The sequence below is a fragment of the Polyergus mexicanus genome, unplaced genomic scaffold, assembly GCF_030449975.1.
Source record: "Polyergus mexicanus isolate NDT 795.1 unplaced genomic scaffold, iyPolMexi1.0 SCAF_11, whole genome shotgun sequence".
Lineage (NCBI taxonomy): Eukaryota > Metazoa > Arthropoda > Insecta > Hymenoptera > Formicidae > Polyergus > Polyergus mexicanus.
This window is the reverse complement of record NW_027223331.1, coordinates 4,836,770-4,857,383: the sequence shown is the minus strand read 5'-3', so window position 1 is coordinate 4,857,383 and position 20,614 is coordinate 4,836,770. Positions and strand designations below refer to the sequence as shown.

The 20,614-nt window shown below is 35.0% G+C and overlaps 1 protein-coding gene across 4 annotated transcripts in view; it reads right to left on the bottom strand.

The window, feature by feature from the left end:
- LOC138937924 (cyclic GMP-AMP phosphodiesterase SMPDL3A) overlaps window positions 1–20,614 on the bottom strand; it is a 96,704-nt gene that overhangs the window by 57,457 nt on the left and 18,633 nt on the right. For 2 of the 4 annotated variants that reach the window (XM_070304622.1, XM_070304623.1), the window contains exon 1: window positions 9,741–10,223. The exons of 1 other annotated variant lie outside the window; for it this stretch is intronic. The gene's annotated coding sequence lies outside the window, so the exon portion shown is untranslated. Of the gene's footprint in view, window positions 1–9,740; window positions 10,224–20,614 lie in introns of those variants that run through there. One more of the 4 variants, XM_070304620.1, reaches the window with a different exon arrangement.

Below are 20,614 nucleotides of genomic sequence, written 5' to 3'. Positions count from 1 at the left end.
ATAATGAAAAAGGGGAGGGTATATAATATTTATAATATATATTTGAAACATATAATTCACAGAATCATTGCCAATCAGATTGCCGATACTTACAATATAAGAACAAAATGATCAAAGAGAGAATTTTTGAGAAAAATTCCCCGAGTTTGGATAAAATTCCATGAGAATTTCTTGATGTATCAAGATAAAAATAAAATCTCCTCGACAATCCCAGGTTTTCTAAATTTTTCCACGGAGTAGATGATATTCTGTTCTTGCATCCATTCATGTCAACTAGCAGGATAAACTGGCAATCGTAGTATAATCGAGACAATAGTGTTTTCTAGCAACTGACAAAATAAATCGAAACTTTAGAATACAATTTTCATTGATAATGCTTTATTTTTAAGCGTATTATGAATTAAGGTAACGTTGATAATATCAAATGACATTTGTTCTTTTTAAGGAACTCGAAGAATTGAATGGATCAGCTATCAAAAGTTAATAAATCTAATATATTTCGGGATTCATGAATTTGACATTGCGCATATACAAAGCACTTTTAGCTCTTTAACATACAAAATTATTTAATAATTAATTTGCGAATTACAAAGTAAAGATATGTCTTGTATAGAATAGAATATTTTTATAGTGACTCTACACAAAAATATGTACAGATAAAAAAATTCCACAGAGCAAATCTTTACTTTAACTCACAAATTAATTATTAATTTTATATTTTAAAAAACTAAAAGTGCTTTCTAGTGTTTGTGCGCGCCATGTAAAATTCATGAATCTCAAAGTATATCAATTTTATTAATTTTTGACGTAGCTGATTCGTCTCAATTCCTCCTAAATAATTTTGCCACTCGAATAATACATGTCCAATTCTTCATCTTTCATTCATAGGTGACATTTATTAATGAAAATAAATTAAATTATTATGCGTTATTACTGCACTCTCTTCCTTTTTAAAGACAATAACTGAAAATAATCTAAATTATTGTCAAAACACATTTTCTATCCGCATATGAGAAAATATATTATATTTCGCATCTAGATCTTTTTCCCCATTTTCACCCATTTTTTGCAATCTTTTATAAAATATTTCTATAAATATCGGCACTTTATTATGTATGCATTGGCATGTATGTACTATCTAATAATATTCCGTTTAATCAGTCATCCATCAAATCATTTGTCCCATCAACGCTCTATACAGAGCGTTTTAAACACGCTGACCTTAATTTTAAAGACGGTATCTTCAATGAGTTCGCGGTCGATTTTTCATCAACCAAAATGTCAAGGCATCATTTGTTTTCATATTACAAAGGATCGAAAATGTAAGCCTTTTTACGAATTATGAAGATAAGAGGAAAAAATCCGAAAAATCTCTATTAGCGTCGAAAGTTCTGACATCGTGCATTTATCTTTTATGAGAGAAAACAACATTTGACGGCCTTTTCTGGCGTGGCGAAATCTCACGACGTCGAAAGTAGACCGAACGCGCGTCAGACCATTTCGATATTCGCAGCTATCCGCGAGAGGAGTCACGCTTATCACTTATATAAGTCCGTGTGCGTCATCTCTTTGCAGATCTGTGCGGCGATGCATGCCACGGTAGGAGCGCGTATATACGGGAGAAAGGAAGCCTGTATGACAGCGACACATCCCTGCCGTTAAAAGTTGCATACGAGAGGGAACAATATTGACAGGGAGATGTTACAATATTGACATACATAGATAGGAGCAAATAAGCTTTACGTCGCGTTCCATCCGTCATCGCGAACTGCTTTCTCATCGCATTGATCTCATTCGCCGTAATTAATCTTAAATCACGAGAATCCATTTCCATGCCGAGAAAATCTTTGGCGAGACAGGTGTGTATAGAGTGAAATAATATATCCGAAAAATTTTCTTTTAACTCGACGTCATTCCGCTGCGCAAAATTAAATAATCTTTAAATGTCTCCGGAACGAAAGCGACGTCAGTCGCACTGACAGATGCAAGCGGATTATCGTCGAGAGATTGCTACGTTTACGAGTTTTAAGTATCGTTCGCGGAAGACTCAGGAAAATTACAATGCAATTGTATAGCGATATAGCATTCTTAATTCATTGCAGTCTAAATGCGTAATAATGTCTGTAAAGGCAGATTAAGAAAGTAATTTATACGTTGATAATAATTTATATTATATTAAAAGAATAATCATTTATATGTTTATAGTAATTTATATTTTGTAAATATTCTTTCCTTCTGCGTAAAATCATAGGCTGGTTTAAAATCTTTTTCATCCCCCACCATAATTCTTCTAGCAAAATTATCTAGAATTCCATTTATTACAGTAATCAAGATAAGTTGTAGTAAATTTCCCTGTTTCACGAATATTTTACAGTAAATACTTAAAATTTTATTATAGCCAACACTTTTTGCGCTCAAAACGAAAAAAAAAAATGGAATTAACTCTATCTAATTGCTTGTGTGTGAGCAATATAAATTAATACTTATCGAGAGCGAAAAAAAAAACGAAATAAAAATCCAAACATTTTTTTATATAATTCCTACTTTTGAGCATTACGAATTTAATCTCGCGGAATGTCGAGTTCCTTTAATTTATTTCTGTGACGATTGTAGAATACAATAGTTCGCTCAGCACCTGCAGGCGTCGCCGTTTCTATCTAGCCACGACACGACCCCCTGATGACGGCGAACAAGGATGCTTGTGGAAAGCGATGATATCGTGGATTCTCGTTGCTCTCCACTACAGTTATTTTCTCCAAAAGCAAGAGTGCACGCAAGTATAGCTAACACTTTTGTCTCGAGTTTGTAATAATATAATCTTTACACTGAGAGACCCATTTTGTTGAATGAAATAAAGTTTGTTTGAATCGACTAAATCTCTTGTTTGAATATGGGCAAACAAATCCTTTTATTAATACAACAAGAAAATTTAGTTGGAAAATTTGGTAATACTAACACACAAATTTGGTTCGGTGAACAAAATTATTAATTGTATAAAATCAAATTTTTGGTTGTTTTTTATTTTAATTTTGTTCACTGAATCACATTTGTGTGTTAGTATTAGCAAATTTTCCAACTGCAGTTACATTTGCTTTTGTTACATCAACCAAAGTTTATCCATATTCAACGAGAAGTTTACTTGATAGTTGTCTCTTGTGATACGATAAGAAAAAGATATACAGATTATATTCTTCATCTTTTCAATTCTCTCGTCGTTAACGAGAAACTGATCAGTATTTCCCGGACAGATGAATCCGCCATGATTGAATATGCACTGTATACTGCACATCACACTACACTGCATAACAATTGACTGCGCAGTGACACACGAATGCGCAAAATAGCTTATGATATTCAACTAAATGATTTAGTTCAAGTAACAAATACGATTATTTAAAACGCGATGAGATGGATGAATTTGTTATCGCAACAATAAAATTTTATTCGGATAAACAACTCCATGCAAACAAAATAGTTTGTTAGTGTAACATTTAACTTGTTTCCAGTAACATAATTTTTATTAAATAAAACCAAATTACATGTTCAGTCAACAAAATGATTCAACCAAATAATTTTGTTTTATTTAACGAAATGGGCCTCTCAGTGTATATTAGTAATATACAGGGTGTCCTATTTTAAAGGACCCAATCAAATATTTAAGAAACACTGCTTTAAATCAAAAAATGTTTCAAACAAAAGTTGTGTGGCTTCAAGGGGGCAAGAAGATGGTGACAATGATTTGACTTTGGAAAATCATTTGAAGGTCATGTGAAGGTCAAGTTTAAAATCTTAGATGAAAAACCCCACTTTTTATTTAGTATTCTTATTGCTGATATCGAGAGCTTTCCAAAACACTATAATAAAGTATTTTTTTATTCAGTACTTTTTGAGTTATTTTATATTTTAGTCTGACATCTTTTGATATAAAAAATTAAATATCTCATAAAATATTCAGTTTTCGATAATCCTACCGTAATACTTTTATGTACAGATTAATGATACAAATCAATTAGTGCAAAAAAAAACAAATAATTGTTTTAAAAAATACATCGTAAATAATCTTTTTTAAAACAATTATTTTCTTATACTAATTGATTTGTATCATTATTCTGTACATAAAAGTATTACAGTAAGATTATCAAAAACTAAATATTTTACGAGATATTTAATTTTTTATATCAAAATATGTCAGATTAAAATATAAAATAACTCAAAAAGTACTAAATAAAAAAATACTTTATTATAGTGTTTTGGAAAGCTCTCGATATCAGCTACAAGAATACTAAATAAAAAATAGGGTTTTTCATCTAAGATTTTAAAGTTGACCTTCACATGACCTTCAAATGATTTTCCAAGGTCAAATCATTGTCACCATCTTATGGCCCCCTTGAAGCCACACAACTTTTGTTTGAAATATTTTTCAATTTAACGCAGTGTTTCTGAGATATTTGAGTGGGTCCTTTAAAAGGGGACACTCGGTATATACATAGTTGTCAACTAGCTTAAATTAATGAAAAATATCGTTGGCGATAACTGTACAGTAACTGTAGCAAGTTGATTCGTGTTTCAATATATTCGGAACAATCGGAATATATATTAAAACAATATCGATTAATTTTTTTTTTTTTTTTTTCGTATTTCTTTGAGCATAATAAGTATACCGTCATTGAAACGACGTCGCTGAAAAATTTGATGGGTCAAATTTTCCGGCCTATTGTATAGCTTCGCTGCAAAATTTTTCTCTCGGGAAACTTGCGGAGCAGATTGCCCGATGCCATACATATATATGAGCGGGTTGCCATGTTTGTAGGCCAAACTGTATGCTGATCAGCTTTTTTTTTTTATAGAGACTTTATATTATAGTGCAAAAACTTGCAAAGTTTAAAATCTGTAATCCGACTCCGCAATATCGAAGTCAATCAAAATAATGTTCATGCTGTCATACTTTTTCGAGAGTTTCCCCGAGATTGAGGGAATGAGGATGTAATGAAATGATAAGGTAATGAAATAAAAAAAAAGACAGGTGAAGATATTCGCTTCAATGATCGCTAACCAAAACAACGCTTTTCGCACTTTTCGTTTTCTTTGTCGGTTTTTCCGCTTGTATCATGCGTTCCTGAAGAATCACAATACAAAAGATGTTGCGAAATATACGATATTAAAAAGAAAAAAAAAAGTTTTCCGTTATCGCACTCATGATACAGTTCATCCTTATGCACCAATCCTTATGCAAACGATATTTCGTCCAATTTGATGAAGGAATTAAATTACAGGATATCTATTCAAAGCTTGTAAAAAAATTCCATGAAAATTTCCTGATTTTTTCAGATAATTTGTTCAAAATTCCAGATAAAATTAAAGAATTTTTAGATAAAACTTTCTAAAAAAGATTTCTTCTTTGTGTACATTTTCTAATGCTCTTCACTAATATAAAAGAAAAATAAACCGTTCAAATTTTAAATATTAAATTTAAAAACATACTAAAAAGAGCTGAAAGATTTTTATAACATAAGTTTGTCATAATATTATTTTCATTTTTTATCATTAATTGTAAAAATTACAATAAAAAATGTGTACTCGGTATTCTGTGTATTCAGTATTTTTTGCTACGACTATGAGCATATAATCAAAGAGAGAAAGATATATATTTATAATATATTTGAAACATATAATTCACAATCATTGGCCAATCGGATTGCCGATGCTTGCGACATAAGAACAAAATGATCGAGGAGAGAATTTTTGAAAAAATTCCCCGAGTTCGATTAAAATTCCATGAGAATTTCCTGGATTTTTCAAGGAAAAGAACAAAATTTTCTAAGAATTCCAGATTTTCTAGGTTTTTCCACACCTTGAAGGATCTTCATCGTTCGATATTGGGAAAGATGCCGTTGACGGAAAACGTCGATTAATTACGCAAAGCCGCAGAGAGGATGCGTGTTTGCGAATTCGGTACATCGCGGGGATCTGGCAGATGCAGCCACAACCGCGCACACATTAGAGCGTGTTAAGGGATGAAAACCCGTGCACAAGAGGGAGGCCGACGCGCGTCTGGCACATCGGTCGATGATTCAAGAGTTATCGCTCTCCCACCCTTTCCTCCACCCCCATCCTCATCCCTCCACCTCGCCACTCATTCTCTTTAAAGCGTTAAATTTATGGCACGTAATATCGTTACGACGAATCGCCACCGATTTCATTCGCACCGCGGCGATTTGGATATCAGCTTCCGGCCGGCGAAAGAAAGAGCGCAATATCCGCGCGAGCCGGGGAGAGAATTCGCGTGCTAAAATAAAATTATCCGTCGGCTTGTTTTTTTTCTGTGTGTGTGTGTGTGTAGTCGAAGTACAGAGTATATACGTATGTATAGTATATATAGCCGTGCATAATATATCGGATATCCTGCCGTGTAATGTATCGGATAACTGTCAGACGGATATAGCGAAAGTTTCACCTTTCCCGCTTAAGACGCGCTTAAGCGATTTTGCGTTTCTCGAGGATAACGCAGATGTTAGTTTTGCGTTCGCGGGCGTAAGCAGCCGAGAGGAGGGCGCGATGCATCTCGCATTAATGTATTCCTTGTGCATGCCCGGACCGCCGCCGCCACGTGGGTTTAATGCGGAGATTCGTAATAATTTATCTTCCGTTAGGGGGAGGGTGGGGAGGGACGGGCGCATTTAAAGAGTTTAAATTTTATTTAAACGCTTCGCGGATATACAATACATATAAGGGGGAGAGGGGTAGAGCCCGCGGGACCAATTGTTTCGTTTAACGATGATAATGCACCGCGCAAATAGACAGCGTCGAGAACAATTTAATCGCGCTCGAGACAAGAGAGATCGCAATTTCCGGATCAAAGCGATACCCGGTTGCCAATTAGACGATTCAACCAACTTCCGGAGCTTGGAAAATCACAGGGCAACGATTACGCAACGCCAATCTACGCGTCCGATTAAAAAAAAACAAAAAAAAAACAAGAGGAATTATCCTTGAACGACGTCCAATTACGCTTCTATTCAATTGGGATTATCAAAAGATCGACGTATAATGGTGACTTTACTATGGCAATATTGCATACTGAATATGCAACGATTTCTCGCATTTTCATACTTAATAGTTATTCCAGTCTTAATAAATAAATATTCACGATTTGCCAAAGAAATTTGTATATACAAGGTATCCCAGAATTAGATCGATTTCAGGTGACTTTAAAGGATACAAAACAAGCCAATTTAGCCAATAAATTCGCAAATGAGCCGTTTTAGCATAAGAGAATCAAAGACAAATAAGAGAATCTCGCGAACCCGAAAATTCTGATTTTGATAAAATTTTACGTACGTGCAGAGGAAGAGGGGTAAATGTATAAATTTAGAAATTCCAATTGCGGCCCGAAAACGATTCTAAGGGATGAAATCATCCCTCATCTGTAGAGCGGCTCCTTGTTTTTCTCGATATATCTCGTAAATTATTCGAGATATCAAAAAATGATTTATACAAAAGTTTCATGGTAAAAACACCTCTATTTAACCACATTAATAAAATTTTGAAAAAATAATTTTTTCCAAAGATTCTTGCTCTTGTTAGTCTTTGATTCTCTAATGTCAAAATGGGTCATTTGCGGACACAGGTTTATTGAAATAGTGTCCTTTATAACTCACCTGAAGTTTGTCGGTTTAATTTCGGGACACTCTGTATAAAAGTCAGAGAATTATCAAATTTATACTTTCCGAAACAGAGTGGAAATTTCTTTGTTGCTTTCTCATATTTACGAAACCTAGTTAATGATTGAAATCACCATTTTTTTCTGTATTTAGATAGTGAAAATGCATAGGCAAATATAAAATACCGAGAAAGTAGAGGATCATTTTCACAAGGCTTGTTTTGATTCTTGATAAAGAGAAAAAAAGACGATCCTCATTTATAAAATATTTTAAGCGCATATTTAAAAAATTTTTAATTCCTTTCCTTTAATCTCAGTTATAAAATGTGATACAAAAAAAAAAACAAGAGAAATTATCCTTGAACGACGTCCAATTACGCTTCTATTCAATTGGGATTATCAAAAGATCGACGTATAATGGTGACTTTACTATGGCAATATTGCATACTGAATATGCAACGATTTCTCGCATTTTCATACTTAATAGTTATTCCAGTCTTAATAAATAAATATTCACGATTTGCCAAAGAAATTTGTATATACAAGGTATCCCAGAATTAGATCGATTTCAGGTGACTTTAAAGGATACAAAACAAGCCAATTTAGCCAATAAATTCGCAAATGAGCCGTTTTAGCATAAGAGAATCAAAGACAAATAAGAGAATCTCGCGAACCCGAAAATTCTGATTTTGATAAAATTTTACGTACGTGTAGGGGAAGAGGGGTAAATGTATAAATTTAGAAATTCCAATTGCGGCCCGAAAACGATTCTAAGGGATGAAATCATCCCTCATCTGTAGAGCGGCTCCTTGTTTTTCTCGATATATCTCGTAAATTATTCGAGATATCAAAAAATGATTTATACAAAAGTTTCATGGTAAAAACACCTCTATTTAACCACATTAATAAAATTTTGAAAAAATAATTTTTTCCAAAGATTCTTGCTCTTGTTAGTCTTTGATTCTCTAATGTCAAAATGGGTCATTTGCGGACACAGGTTTATTGAAATAGTGTCCTTTATAACTCACCTGAAGTTTGTCGGTTTAATTTCGGGACACTCTGTATAAAAGTCAGAGAATTATCAAATTTATACTTTCCGAAACAGAGTGGAAATTTCTTTGTTGCTTTCTCATATTTACGAAACCTAGTAAATGATTGAAATCACCATTTTTTTCTGTATTTAGATAGTGAAAATGCATAGGCAAATATAAAATACCGAGAAAGTAGAGGATCATTTTCACAAGGCTTGTTTTGATTCTTGATAAAGAGAAAAAAAGACGATTCTCATTTATAAAATATTTTAATCCCATATTTAAAAAATTCTTAATTCCTTCCTTTTAATCTCAGCTGTAAAATATGATACTCGAGAAAAAAAGAGAGAAAGGATATAGAATCATAAATAGACGGTTTATAATGGATGCAAGATTAAAGTTTTTCCTATAAAATATCGGAATTCTGATATAGCGTTTACGTGTTTACACTAACTGCATGAATAACAGCAACCATTGCTCTGCCTGTTTGTAACATGATTTTGTAATGAGCAATTTAAAATTCGATTGAAATTGTTACAATCGATGCCCGAACTGCCCCAATTACGATTAAAAAATCAATATCAAGTATCAATTAAACGCCAAACAAGTTATTCCGCGTTTCTTACGGCAATGAAAATATTTTGGAAACTTTGTACTCTCGCCAAAAAAGAAAAAGAAAGGTACAATTTCTTATCTCAACATCGCAAACTATTTAATTTTATATCTGGAAATTATTCAGAATATATCATCCCTGACAATTTATCGCTCGATTTCCGTCTTAAAATCTACAAGTATCTTCCTGGATTATATCGCGACAAGAGTTGATTATTGTGCGAATAAAATTAGGATACTTGAAACGAAAATGAGTGAGATGCCGAGAAGGTTTTCAGCTGATAAAATTATCCGTCCCTCGGCAAATGGATAAGTCTCTAACTCGAGCAATTATACACAGACTCGTAACTCTTCTCTCGAGCCGGCGCGCGTTTACCGAGGTAATAAAGACCCACGCTGTATAAAGACTTTGAGAGCGAGAGGTAATCAGCACTTACGCGTTCGTGTGATTCCGCGAGAATGGATGTCGGGTATCGGGAGCCTCACTTGTGACCGGTCATACCGAAAAATATACACGTACACGCACACACAAGGCGTACACCTATATCTTTCACTTTTTCCCGCGAGAGCGAAGCTTGAAATCGCGGTGGTATATAAAATCACAGGTTTCAGCACCGGGTCATTTGGGGATCTATATCGCGTTTCCCTCAGACGGAGTCCTCAAGTTCCTCTCTCACTCGGATCATCCTCCACTGTCACTCGCGACGAGATAAATCACATTAGACGCTTCTCGGCACTTATCGCGACGATAGGCGCGAAAAGTACTACGTCACGAAGCGAGACGAGGCGACGAGGGAAAATCGCGCGCTCTCGTCTCAAGTTCGCGATTTCAAAGCGGACGAAAACAGCCCCTATCGCGAGATCAACGATCGGCGAACCGTGCGTGCGGCCCGTAACCCGACACGAGTCGAACTCGCTGCCTCCTCGGGACGAGGGTTGACGACGCCGACGCTGATGCCGCCGTCGACGCCGGCGCTGCTTGGCGGGGTTCACGAGGGTGGCTTCGCGACTGCGCCCCTTTACTCTCTTCAACCTATTACGTATCTCGCACACGCGTGACCATGAGACAACACGCGTCGCACTTTACGCGTACACCCTGCGCGCGCGTGTATACGACGAGAGGCTGGCATCTCTCTCTCTCTCTCTCTCTTTCTCTTTCTGGATTTATCTCTTTCTTGCCGCTGTATGTTTCTGAGGCCCCGGCCATCTCCATCCATAGCTCCGGACCGTGTCTCTCGTCACCGCAACACGTAGTGGCTTTCTCTCGACTATCCTCCCGCCTCTCTCTCCACGATTGTACTTTATATCTCGCGACATATACATCACTGTATATTGCTTTATGTCTTGTACAAAGGTTTCATTAACCGGGGCTCAAGTGCGCACAGTTCCTTCGGATCTTCGCTCTTCTCAGCCGGGCGAGAGATAGGCTTTTTGCGATTACTCGCGTTCGATCTGAGCTATTTCAACATTTGACGGCCACTGACGGCGTTGGATCCGCGCCGCGGTCCCACGTGCGGCGAAACGTCATTGTGTCGCTTGAACGTTTCTGTTAACCGTCACGTTCGCTGCTTTCAGCCAGATGTCCTCGATGTTACGTGCGCGGTCTTCGGTGAGTCTTCCTTTTATCCCCCGCGTTCCTTTCTTATTCGTTCAGTCCTCCACATTTTCACAATGACATTTCTTTGGCTTCGCATCGACGCATACGTCAACTCGCGTCTAACATAAGAATGATAACGTTACGCGCAATCTTTCTCGAGCCGGATATGAAATGTTATTTTCTCTGATTTTGCTCCCGATCGCAGAAACGTATTCATACCGTGTCATTTGAATATTTATTTCTCTATTGTTTATAAAAATCTTGAAAAAAAAAAATTTGAACAAATGGAAAGATTGTCCAATTAAAAGAAATCATAATACAATGACATAAGAGAAGAGAGAGAGAGAGAGAGAAAAATAATATAATTTAATGCTTCTAGAATCTTTTGCTGGAGAATCGTATACGTATAGGGTGATTTTAAACAAGTGCGAACAATTTTAAGAAATGATTCTTTGTTGTAAAATTAAGGAGGTTCTATCATATAAACATATATCCCTCCCTGAAAAGTTGCACTTCTTCGAAGGGGGAGATGAGAATTAGGTTTTTATTTTTTTCCTAAATTTTGGTTAAGTTAAAAGAATGAAATGTAGTGGATACTTTCCACTAGTAAAACGAATACTTGTTAATATTTTTTTTAATCCTTCTGTATCGTTATAAGATGATGAAACTAGCAACCCTTATTCAACTTTTTATTTGAACTTTTTAACGGGCCGGATTGTAATTATTTAAAGATATGCGTTAGAAAGTTTGTTTCTTTTAGAAACTTTTTTACCTCTTTTATTTTTTTCGTAAAATCAATAGTTTTCAAGAAAAAAAATAAAAGGAATACATTATCGTGCTAAATGGCGTAGGTTTCTAGTTACGAGAAATTGAATTTTAGATTTATATAGTAAATGTTGAAAAAAAAAAAAAAATGGAACAAAAGCAACAAAAATTATAATAAATGTTAAAAACAATTATTAATTTTCATCTCCCCCTTTGAAGGAGTGTAACTCCTCAGGGAAGGATATATGTTTATATGAAAGACTCCCCTTAATTTTCGAATCTAATGAATCATCTTCTAAAATTTATTTTTTTTTCCGTTTATTTAGAATCACCCTGTATATATTACAAAAATTATTATATTCACAACATAATTATATCTTTAAAAATTGGAAAATTTCAAGCAATTATTTAAATTTTAATAATGATTTACAATTAAATCTTTAATAACGTCTCTCTCTCTCTCTCTCTCTCTCTAAACCATTCTTATAAAAAATTTCTAATAAAGAATGATTATGCCGCTTATACGTTGTGTGTATATATCTAAAAATATAAATAGATACTTTATACAGACAACATGAGAAACAACTTTAGCGCGCTTGTAATATTGTTTGAGAAAGCTAGCTTACTTTACGCACTTTAGAATTATTGCTGAGATTTAACGATGGACGTAAACTTTTATAAGGATCTTATTAATGATTGTATATCATCATGAAAGCTGTTCTTTTATAGTCTTCCTTTACGATACCCTTCATGCAGTATTTTACATATTGCAGTCGGTCGTACTCTTATTTGCACACATAAAATGTTAAACATAAATGCACTGATATAATTGACAAAATAGAATTACTCTAATGCCTTTATAATGTTTCAAATCACTGACAAATCAAGTATTAGATAAAGAATAAATTATAAAACATATATTTCTAATTAATTTTGCAAATGATTCTCTCGCGTGTTACATTAAAAATAAAAAAAAAAAAAAAAAAATTAATATCGATCTATTCCAAAAACATATATTTTACATTTACAAGCATTACTTAATGTACTACGATAATAAATATATTATTATTAATAATATAATAATAATATATATTTATTAATAATATATGATTTATCTTTTCCTCCTAATTAATATATTATGATAATATTAAGATATATATTATTAAAAATGAAAAAAAGCGCGATAAAGAATATGGATTTCCTCTATATTTTCGTCAAAGAAAAATTATTTCTACAACTGACCGTAAACTCTATGAAGGATATGCAATATTCTAGGATACTTTACAAATTATCGCTACACAAATAGGGGAGAAACACATTCTCGCTGGAAAGATTAATATATATTATATTTGATGCGGTTATCTATTTACAATGTCGAATACGCTTGTCAAAACGCGCATATTGGCAGACTATAGGCAAGTTAATACCGAGGCATATGTTCCGAGCAAACCTGCCTAACCAGCGCATTAATATGTCGCAATCGAATCCGTAGCTGGTTGTATGCACGCCAGTATGCGGTATGCGTGAGTGAAAGGCAGAAGGGCAGAAGGAGATGGAGGAAGAGGAAGCGAACACAAAGTTCATGGAGGGTGCACGGTCGGATGATATACTGGATACCGGTCCGTGGTGGCGGCATGGTGGTTACAGATAAGGAACAGGTCGCGCGGAGAGAGCTCGGGGGATAGAGAGACGGTACTAATTTAGTAAGCGCGGCGAACGAGGGCGGAGGCAATAGCCACTTCCGGCTTTCGTGTCTGCGAAGACGGAAGTAACGCGCCGTCCTCCCGAAGACGCTTCAAATTTAATAGCCGATGTTTCCCTCCACTCATCCCCCCCGCGCAAAATATTGTATTATAAATATTTGAGTAAAAAGTCATTGCGTCTTTTTGCAACAGATGGCATTAGTTCAGTTTTGGCAGTACTAGAGTCATTCACACATATGTTTGTCATATATCGTTTAACAGCGGACGGTTCAAGCTTCATTCTAAAAAAAAAAATTGAGCGATTTGGTTGAGTTTTGGAGATTTTACAACAAGTTGAAGATGGAAGACCAAACTGTGCATTTTCGCCATATTTTACTGTTTTACTTCCGTAAAGGGAAGAACGCGCGTCAAGCTTGTGAAAAATTGCGTAAAGTTTACGATGACGATGCTCTACAAGAACGTCAGTGCCAAAATTGGTTCAAGAAATTCCGCTCTGGTGATTTTGATCTCAAAGATGCTCCTCGGTCAGGAAGGCCCACCGAGGTTGATGACGACAAAATAAAGGCATTGATCAAGTCAAACCCACGTTACACGACACGAGAGATCGCAGAAACATTGAAGATCAATCAAAAAAGTGTTCACGTCCACCTAAAGAAGCTGGGATACGTAAGCAAGCTCGATATTTGGATTCCTCATGAACTCAAAGAAGTTCATTTGACGGCGCGTATAAACATCTGCGATATGCTCATGAAACGTGAAGAAAACGATCCTTTTTTGAAATGAATGATAACTGGTGATGAAAAGTGGATTGTTTACAACAATGTGGAACGCAAACGGTCTTGGTCCCGACGTGATGATTCGCCTCAAACGACTTCAAAAGCAGAACTTCATCAGAGGAAGGTTATGCTCTCAGTGTGGTGGGATTGGAAGGGTGTGGTGTTTTTTGAGCTCCTACCAAGAAATCGAACAATCAATTCGGATGTGTACTGTCGGCAATTGGACAGTTTGAACGAATCTGTCATCCAGAAACGTCCGGAGCTCGTCAATCGTAAAGGAGTTGTGTTCCATCACGACAACGCGAGACCACACACATCTTTGGCGACCCGTCAAAAATTATTGGAGCTTGGATGGGATGTGTTGCCCCACCCAGCATACTCGCCTGACCTTGCGCCGTCAGACTTCCACTTGTTTCGCTCTCTTCAAAACTCCTTGCGTGGAATAACGTTAAATTCAGATGAGACGGTAAATCAGCACCTTGTTCAGTTTTTCGCCAATAAAGACAGGTCCTTTTACGAACGGGGAATTATGAAGCTCACCGAAAGATGGCGAAAGGTCATCGAACAAAACGGAAAATATATCATTGATTGATCTTTGTTCTTTATATAAATAAATGACTTTGAAAAATACGCAATGACTTTTTATTCAACCCAATACATTCATGCGATATTGAATTATATAAAATGACGAGATAGAATATTTAGAAGCCGAATCCCCTAAATTAATGATGCTATCGAAACAAACACTGTATCTGAAATATCGCTCCTCCGGTGATATATGCTTAACATTTGGATAGGGATGAATATCGATATTTTTATTCACTTAATATAAAATAAATCACGAATCGCGGACCGTATAAAGTATCGTTTTCTCGGGAATACCATCAGTCACTTTACCGTTCGGCGATCATCTCTTTAAGATTAACAATCAAAATGTGTTTCTCTCGATAATATTTCCCCCAAAACTATTCGACGTTATACCCCGATTATATCTCCCGCTTAGACATGAAGCCGATACTCCGCAATCCCGAAATATCGTAAATATTCTAGTAACCCCCGCGCGCACGAATAACGTTCGTAGGTGGTTTAGTCGAGTATATTTTATCCCGCGCGTGCATTCACACACGCCCGCGCTTTGGGTGACTGGGACGAAACGCGGAGAATTTCCCAGCTGGAGATTCATTTTCCCGCGCGCCTCTCGCTGTCAAAACCAGGGGGGAGCTTCGTACACGGAAGAGTAAAGTAGGATACTGTGCCGAATGGTTACATAGATGAGACGATCCTCGGCGTCCCACTCCACGAGAGAGAGAGAGAGATAGAGAGAGGAGAAAAACGGAAAGAATAAAAGAGAGAGACAGAGAGCGAGAGAAACGCAAAGTTTCATCCCTCTTGTTTTCTGCCGCTACTTTGGCCTCTTTCCTTTTCGGCCTCGGATTTGTTCGGCGCGCGTGATCGCATCTGTGCCTTCCGTGTGTCGCGAAGAAAAAGGACTTTGAGAGAGAAAGAGAGAGAGAGAGAGAGAGAGAGAAGATTCAACCGAAATCAACGGAATTTACTACAGTGGATTACGAGACACGCGTCTCTTCGATGCGCCACGACCAATTGACCGGGCACGTGACAAAAATTATATCTCGAGTATGGATGCTAGAAATTAAAAGAGTAGGAAGAAAACAGAAATTTTGGGTAAAAACTCTGTAAAAAATTGTTCTTACTCTCCCAAAAATGGATTTCTTTGCATCGTTAATTACTGAGAATGTTGATTTTCAAAAATTTATAACAAAAATCTAATTTCGATGCTTATTTATTAATGCAGGGCTTTGAAAAATGATCATGAAATTTACTAAAATTAGATATCAGATTTCATGTTCTATCTTATTCTCTCGCTTCTGATCCACAAAATAATAAAAATAATAAGTTTAACTATGCTTGAGAGTGTTTTCCTCTAATTTTTATGAAACTTTAATAATAAAGAACGTCAAAGAATATCATTGAATTAGAAAAATCGAAATTAATCTGTTTCAAAATATTCGACCTCAAATGATTAAATAAATGCAAAGTAGTAATCAGCTCAGCCACATTCATTATTGATTATTGACGCAGTAAATAAAATTGATTTAATTCCCATACCATCTTTTGTTCGAAGAAAACTGGCATTATCTTTCAAAATTACCAAAAAACAGTTTTTTATCCAAAAATAACTATTTTTTACTTATTGCTAGTTTCTCTCTCAATTTTTGGAAAAATCCGTTTTTTAAATCTTTAATCGACACGTATACCGCGTGGCGGAGGATAGAGAGAGGAGAGAGAGCATTGAGAGACCCATTTCGTTAAATAAAACCAAATTATTTGGTTGAACCATTTTATTGACTGAACATGTAATTTGTTTTTATTCAATAAAAATTATGTTACTGGAAAGAAATTAAATGTTACACTAACAAACTATTTTATTTGCATGCAGTTACTAATCTGAATAAAATTTTATTGTTGCGATAACAAACTCATCCATCTCATCGCGTTCTAAATAATCGTATTTGTTACTTGAACTAAATCGTTTAGTTGAATATCATAAGCTATTTTGCGCATTCGTGTGTCACTGCGCAGTCAATTGTTATGCAGTGTAGTGTGATGTGCAGTATGCAGTGCATCTTCAATCATGGCGGATTCATCTGTCCGGGAAATACTGATCAGTCTCTCGTTAACGACGAGAGAATTTAAAAGATGAAGAATATAATCTGTATATCTTTTTCTTATCGTATCACAAGAGACAACTATCAAGTAAATTTCTTGTCGAATATGGATAAACTTTGGTTGATGTAACAAAAGCAAATGTAACTGCAGTTGGAAAATTTGCCAATACTAACACACAAATGTGATTCAGTGAACAAAATTAAAATAAAAAACAACCAAAAATTTGATTTTATACAATTAATAATTTTGTTCACCGAACCAAATTTGTGTGTTAGTATTACCAAAATTTTCCAACTAAATTTTCTTGTTGTATTAATGAAAGGATTTGTTTGCCCATATCCAAACAAGAGATTTAGTCGATTCAAAGAAATTTTATTTCATTCAACAAAATGAGTCTCTCAGTGTGGTCGTTTCGGTAACGACTTTACGAGGCGAGTACACGAGGAATATTTAAACAACGGCGGGAGAGGAGATCTCTGACGGCGTTGTATCTGCTGTTTGATTAAGAGGAGAAACCAAACGGCTGCGCCATGTACAAATTCCGTTGAAATATCCGACATATGGGCATGTGTTCATGTACGTGGCGCGCGACAGAAATGTGCACAGCTGCGAAATCGTGAATATTCCATCGCGTAATTAGTCGCGTTTCAATAACGCTCTCGCAGTTTACCCTGGAACGGTCCAGGAATTACATATTACACGTGACTTGTATGTCTTGGCGCTGCTTACGTTAGCAATCGTTCGCGATGCTGATAAGCGCGACTCGGCGAAGGCGATAATGTCGTCCGGGACCGTGAGTTCTATGCTAATTACGCGAGAACGTGAAAGCGCGCATACAATTTCTCTCTTTCTCTCTCGTATACGACACGCTATAATAAAAGCGCGCGTGCGCTTCTATTATAGCGTTGCACCTTATTGTACAATATTATGCAAACTCTGTTCGCACTTTCAGCACGCAACTTTCCCTCCTCCAGTTGTGTAAGAAAATCGCTGATGCGATTTATGTGACGTATGCGATAGGAATACGTTCATGTATTAAGAATGTTTTGAATTGTAATAATAATAGCAAAAAATTGTCGATATTTAAAAAAAACATATTATTTATATTTATATTGTTTGAAAAAAAAAATAAATAAATCTGAATTAGAAAAAGAATTAAAGTATCACAAAATAATATACTTTTTAACGTCTTCGTAAAAGAAAATAATTGTAATTAATATTTTTCATAATTTATGACAAAGACTTTTGATTGCACCGAGAGGCCCATTTTGTTGACTAAATCTCTTGTTTGGATATAGGCAAACAAATCCTTTAATTAATACAACAAAATTTAGTTGGAAAATTTGGTAATACTAACATACAAATTTGGTTCGATGAAGAAAATTATTAATTGTATAAAATCAAATCCTTGGTTGTTTTTTATTTTAATTTTGTTCACTGAATCACATTTGTGTGTTAGTATTACCAAATTTTCCAAATACAATTACATTTGCTTTTGTTACATTAACCAAAGTTTATTCATATTCGACAAGAAATTTACTTGATAGTTGTCTCTTGTGATACGATAAGAAAAAGATATACAGATTATATTCTTCATCTTTTCAATTCTCTCGTCGTTAACAAGAGACTGATCAGTATTTCCCGGACAGATGAATCCGCCATGATTGAAGATGCACTGCATACTGCACATCACACTACACTGCATAACAATTGACTGCGCAGTGACACACGAATGCGCAAAATAGCTTATGATATTCAACTAAACGATTTAGTTCAAGTAACAAATACGATTATTGAAAACGCGATGAGATGGATGAGTTTGTTATCGCGACAATAAAATTTTATTCGGATAAACAACTCCATGCAAACAAAATAGTTTGTTGGTGTAACATTTAACTTCTTTCCAGTAACATAATTTTTATTAAATAAAACCAAATTACATGTTCAGTCAAGAAACAAAGAAAAATGAGGAATTTGCAGAAATAGAGAGGGAAAGAGAGATTTACAATTTTTAGTAAATAACTTTTAAACGAGTAAATGGAGATTTAAATCAAGTTTTGCACAAATATTGATTAAAGTTTTCCTAATGTACGCGAAAATTTTTATTTCGTTGGCAATATTTTTTTCCTTGTCAAATTTGTCAATAAATGTTACAGTACACAATTTTCCATATAAGAATCAATACTAACTTTAAACTTAAATAATTTCTAAACCGTTAAGAGAATTGTGCTCAGATTTTGCACAGATATTCAGAAGATATAATAGAACAATCTACAAAATTTTCATGCTTTTGTCAATGCTTCGACGTATGACGCCTACATTCTTAAGCACCGACTTCGCATAATGCGATTCGGATACAGGACGCGTTTTTAACGAGCAAAATATCGGATGGCATTTAATAAAAAGTCCGATTTTTATTAAATGCGTAGCATAATATTTTCCAAAGGCGCGCGCGCGTATATATATATATATATATATATATATATATATATATATACGTAATAAAACATGATACCACCAACGGTGCACGTATGATTAGCTGTTTCATTAGCCGGCGGGTGCTTATTCGGCTTTTAGATCAGTGCACCGTAGCTTCCGGCGAATCGCGGGATAGCTCGTTTATGCTCGGTCGTGTATTTTGTACCTGTCCATTTACGTACACGCATTTCCACTACACGCATCGTTACGAGGAGTTAGCAGGTACCATTGTTTCGCCGTGTGTTTAATATCCATTCGCGTCTCAAAGGATAACCAATTTTCGCTGCACATACGTTGCTAAGGCTTACCTAGTTTTAGAATTATCGAGGGAAAACAGGCGCGAATAAAGAGAGAGATTAGGCCTAAACATAAATTTTAATATCTAATCTATCTAAATATAGATTCGGTCTCCTAGCAAGTACGAGGCTAAATTTGGATATAATTTTGGAATAGATTTCTGCAAATTTAGACCATTAAAAATCTCGATTTTAATATAATGATTTAGTTAGATAAAAATTACTTTGATTTGTTTAAATTATTCGCAATTTTTAAACAATATGTAATCCTTTTTCTGAAAAACTTTAAGATACGTAGTAAGATCTGAGGGAAATGAGCTATTTTTTTTTGCTTTTATGATGCAGAGAAGATAGAAATAAGCGTCTTTTTAGAATCGTAAGTCATTTTGAACATTTACAAACATTTGAACATTTGAAACAACAGTTTAGTACACTTTATTTATGTTTTGATATAAACCTTTTATCAATAGGGGGAGAAAAATGAGAAATAAAAAAAGTTGAGTCCATCACCTCTTAACGTACGGATAGATTATGAAGATGAAACGGAAATATCGTGTTTTAACAAAACAAAATTTAAACAATTTTTGAAAAAATATTGATTAAAATTTTTATCGAAAATCGAGATTCTAGATGATTACATTGTTACGTCCTGGCGACTCCACGATTTCTTCCTTCCGCGACGTAATGATCGTCAGTTGATGATAAGAATGAATCGTTCAATAAACAAAGCATCTTGTGCCATACGTTTCTTTTAAACACTGTCATTTGCAGGGTTGGGAAGTAACGCGTTACTTGTAACGCCGTTACCGTTACAGTTACTTTTTTTCGGTAACTGTAACGGTAATGGCGTTACAAATTTTATTTTTAACGGAAAAAGTAACTTCGTTACATTTTTCGGTAACGAGTAACGAATTTAACAGTTACTTTTATCGTTACTTTTTTCAAATTTTTTGATTTATTTAAGATATTATTCTTGCTATTGTGCGTGATAAAATTTTTATCTTAACC